Source organism: Neodiprion virginianus, chromosome 6 (genome assembly GCF_021901495.1).
Source record: "Neodiprion virginianus isolate iyNeoVirg1 chromosome 6, iyNeoVirg1.1, whole genome shotgun sequence".
NCBI lineage: Eukaryota > Metazoa > Arthropoda > Insecta > Hymenoptera > Diprionidae > Neodiprion > Neodiprion virginianus.
Genome location: NC_060882.1, coordinates 7,662,058 through 7,667,494, shown reverse-complemented (window position 1 = coordinate 7,667,494; position 5,437 = coordinate 7,662,058).

The following is a 5,437-nucleotide window of genomic DNA, read 5'->3' as shown; positions in this document are numbered from 1 at the left end:
AGTATAATGTCAGTGCATGCGGCAAGACGGACGATCCCTGTTAAGAGTTCCGGGTTTAAAGACCCCCCGGGGTTACAACTTACACCGGTGCCCTGCACCCTTTCCGCTTATCGCTGCAACGTCGACAATTAACGCACTGCACGCGCCCCGGTGTAATTACAGGCATTACAATCCCGACTGCGTCGCAGCTGGGCATTTGGTCTTGTCCGTACGTTGTAACGATTCGAATATCCCCGCTTCGAACCGAAACAAGTATCTACTCCGTTGAAATTGACCCTGATTGTAGGTCACGTGGTGTAGGCCTTCATTGTTGGAACACCGCGTGTAAAATTGATTATCCCGATATGTATCTGTTAGTTTATGTTTCTTGGAGAAGAGTTCAACTTCTATAACGAATGAAATAATTTATCGATCTGAAGATTCCGTTTCACGTTATCAAATCAGATTTGTAAAACATCGAATATACGAGGTATCTTCGACTATATAATTACACGGATACGCGCTTGAACCAACCTGACACCGTCATTGGTAACATCGATTGAACTGCTCTGCTGATAATAAATGATTAGTGAATAAAAATACTCGAAAATGAATGAAGATAAAGAGAGTATTTGAAAAGGAATAAAGAAAAGTTAGCGAAACAATTTTAATGAAAGAAAAACGATTTCTATTTACGATATTAACCAATCGGTGATACTTGAAACTATAACGATGGTAAATTTAGACTAACTCGTAGAAAGAAACAGGAGCATTGACAGAAGACAGTGTAATCGTTGGAAGAAAAAATTATTATCACTCAATTCAATTAATCAAAAACCAGCAGTTCTCAAGATTTTGCCGCTAATTTTTATAACTGCGAAACGATGATGGAAAGAAATGTGCCTGAAGTTTCGAAGGTTCGTTCGAACGAAAACACGTAAGCCACTTATTATACCAAATGAGTTTTCGTCGTTGAAGTTTTGCACGAGTAAAATGATAAATTTATATATAAATTCGTACGTTAGTTTTTGAGAAAACTTGTGTATATACTAACAACGACTATGTGATCATGTTGTATAAAACCATGTTGAGGGAAAAAGTCATCATTTTGCGACTTTAGTATTGTCTAAAATTCGGTAAACCGTAAAAAAATTTAAACAATCTCTGTATAAAAATAACAAATCGTCGTTTAGAATTGATTCCAATAGCCGATAAGAAACAATTGGAACTGTAAATAATTATTCCACCTGCCGATGCAAACTTTGTTAAATTCAACAGATTATTCTTTCTCTGTGCAATTGTTTATTTAAACGCGTGCGTTACAAGACATTTGCGTACATTACGCAGCATCCTCATAACTATGCGGGAAAAGGACGACTACTCTCTTACACGTAGAGACCGGAGAGCCCGGAAAGCCAGAGAATCATTCCGCTGAGTGGTTTTCTGGTTTTTAAACGTTGAACGACTGCAGCAGCATCAGAAATACGAGATAAAATCTTATATTTACATTCCCCAGCGATCTTTGGCCATATTTTTTACAGATAGACACGATTTGTTTATGCCGCGGTCGAGAGATCGCGAATTATTCTCCCGACATCCCCTAAAATCGAGGATCCGAACCTCGATCTTCGTACTTTCCTTTTTCGCAGACGCTCCGTGAATTCGGCATACGGAATGCGCCGAGTTTTCGCGGGGAAAAAGTGAGGGAATAAATAAGCAAAAATTTATTCCGTATCGCGAATACTAAGCACCGCGTTTTCGCAGATTTAAGTCTTGCATGCATGGCCAAGAAAATTAAGAGGCACAACTTTTGATCGCCTGCACGAATCCTGCGAGACAGATCGTTACCTTTAATCCTGATGACCAATTTTTAATTTAAAGAATTGGGAGAAGGATTCAGTTACAAAGGTACACTCACAACATGATTCGAGTCCAATAAATCATGTAATTGGTTTCGGAAAACTGGTGACATTTTTTCAACAATAAACCTAATCAGCGAGTATCGTGCAATTTTTGTTGAGGAAATCCCTATTAGAGATTTTACCGTTTTCAGCTCAGCAATCAGAGATAAACATGGTTAAATCTACCGGAAAATGAAGGGATGAAAAAAATCCGCGCTTCTGCAATTCTATAATTCCGCGGCGTAATTCGCACGATATATTGTTTTCTCCGTTTTTCCAATCAGCTTACTGAGCCAGAGGTAGAAATATTTCGATATATGCTGCGCCTGAATCAACGAAGGTATTATAGCTCTATATGTGCATATTGAATGTATACCTATACTCATAGTACGTGTACAAAATATAATTCACAAAGAATATTTATAAGTATAACAGATACACATAATTCTCAGAATAAAATACAAACCACAAATTCACCTTAATAAACATAAAAAGCAATAAGGAAAAAAATGTACAAATAATGAAAGAAAAATCATCCAAAAAAACGATATTTTCAGCAATTAATTTGAAGAAACAACGAGGTTGAAAAATCGATCAAGACTCGCGCGATTCTCAATTTACGTTCATGCAAATCAGCTATAACGATTCAGCTGAATGGATAACTTCCGGCTGATTATTGTCCACGACAGAAATTCCAGAGATGGTTAATCTTTGGCCATATGCGTAGAAGATTGAGAATGATGGAAAAAAAAATTAGACAATTTTCCCGACGCGAAAGCAAAAAAAGTAGAGAAAAAAAAGGCACATGTCAGGCAGAATCGTACGCTGTGATGCGTCGATTAGCATTGGAAATCTCGTTACGGACGACCAGCAGGCCGTAGTGACTAGTCGAACAATGCCTTTTTTTTGGGGGGAGTTTTCCCAATTCCGACGGAATTGTCATTGATTTTCGGTAAAGAATTAATTACAGTCATTTAATATGCATGTTAGTTATATCAATGACTGAACATCGAAAAACGTAAGTCAAAATCGGTCATTTTATAAGCCACATATTCTTTTCTTTCAAATCCTTCTTCTTCTTGTCATATTTGAAATTTTCTATAATATATAATATATATATATATATATATATAGTATTGTATATACTTCATAAAAATTTGGTTAAGGGGGGATTCCGGTGAAATTTCGATAACATCGAATTTGTCGTTTTACAAATTGACTGAAAAAAAATGTGATCTGAAATTCCTTCCAGCAAAATGTAGATTCTGGTAGTACGTGTTCGGAAAAAAAATTTCATCGCGGAAGATTGGAATTTCTTTTAGAATGTGAATTTTTTATCCTATCTTTTACAGTCATTTAAAAAATGAAAAACACGATATGATAAAAAGTTTCACCGGATTCCCCTCTTAATGAGAGTCCGTACTACGAAAGTTTCCATGGTGTATAAAATCATTTTTTACTTTCTATATATTCTCAAGTTTCTTTTAGGGCCTTTCACATGTATCATTATTATTATCATCATAATTAATTTTTTTTTTTTTGCAACAAACCCAGTAGGTTTAACTGGGTCCACAGAAATAATGCCCATGTTGATAGAACTCTGTTTAAACCCGACGACACAGTTTCATATTTTTCTAATTTGTAATGCCAACTTCAATTTCCATTTCTATTATTATCAACTTACTGCTTCCTTCAATGCACACCTTTACTCATTACGGAAGCAATTCGAATCAACATAGATTCAGTAGTTATAAACAAGTTCTGAAAACTGGTAGAGAAACGAAACACATAAAAAAAACAAAAAGAAAAAATTGAAAAACCTCTACGAATAAATCATTTACGGAATAAGTTTAACGAACTTTTTCCGTACAGGTATGGTTAATTTAAAATTCAGAACACGGCGTGGGATATCCGTGGAAGGACACAGTATTTCATCGCTGGTAGTACGTATCAGCTGCCGCTGCTGCTGGTTTTACCGATGCTGGATGTAATTTCAGGCAGCAATTGCAGCAGCTGCATCGCCTCTGAAACGGGGATAGTCGATATGGTCATTGACACTCGTTTTCCTTCTTCACTGAACTTCGCGCTCGCGCTGCACAAGCGATTCTTGGATGTAATTGCCGTACGGACCCGACGTACGCTGTCACATGCGTATATAATAGGGCATTCCGTCAGCTAACTCGGCCGGAACGTAACGTTATTGTCCCAAAACTCTTGAAATTTTTTTTCTCGAAATACGATTCGTTTGTAAATTCTACCGTTTAGCTGAAAAATCTACGTTTGTTTAAATATTTATTTATTTACTTTGTATTTTTCTCGTGCTTAATTTTAGGTACCTAACGACTGTACGATTTATCCAACGATTTCCAAAGTTAAGAATAATATTTTATTCGATTATTCCATGCAAAGTTTCGTTCGTGTGTAATAAATTCAATACGCACTACCTACAATAAGCCCATAAAATTTTGCAACGTGCATGATTCATTAATGCTATTTAATGATCAGTATTTGTGGTAAGAATTTGACAAAATAAAAAGAAACCAAAAAAAAAAAAAGCAAGAAACAATCGTAATACATAAAACAGAATAAGACTGCGAAGTTGAATGAAACTAGCGTGGAATATCCCATATTTAACTATACATATGCTTAAGTTATGAGATATTTCAACTGAACAACTTTTATTTCCCTTGCGATCTGCGAATGCTTCTATTGCTCGTGTACTAAAAATCCAATTACACGCGGAAATTAAAAAAAAAAATCATGATAATAAAATATACCATGTACGCGACTACATAATCTGATCTAGAAATGCGAAGGGACGTGTTCGTTTTTAACAAAAAAAAAAAAAAAAATTAAAATAAGAAGGCTGCATTAATCAAAATTCAAACCGTCTTTCCGTGCAGTCCGTTGTATATAATCTGCCGGTATAATTACGAAATTATACGCCGTTGGCAAGGACAGCCACTTCGTTACGTCTGTGTGCGAATATTCTTGCACACAACTCGTAAACTTTAACTATAAACATAACATATATATGTATATAATATATGTATACATATACATATACATATACACGTGCATCGGCCGCGTTAATTATTCCTTCCCAGGAGAATATAACTAAAAAAAAAACAAAAAATAAAATGAAATAAAAAAAAATCCAAAAGCACGAACGGTCAAAAGAATTTGACTCACACTCGAGCGTCTACCTACACCTACCTAAACCTACACTCATCTATCGATGTAAATTATGCAATTTGCAAAAGATGGGACATGTCACCTGCCCGGAGATTTTGCAAGGGTATTTTCAACATCCACAATAATAGTACCTGAGTGAATCATCGAAATTGCGTGAAAGAAAAATGTTTTTGCTCTATGAAATTCTATTCGACCATTTTTTTTTTTGCATGGATTATACAGGGATCTACGGATAAAAGGAATGAAAAATCAATGTCGGGTGTTTTGAACACCAAGATAAACTGTCCTCGAATCTAGAATTACTGTGTTACACGATTACACAACGACCGCATCTCTTTTGTACACACGATTATAAAATAACG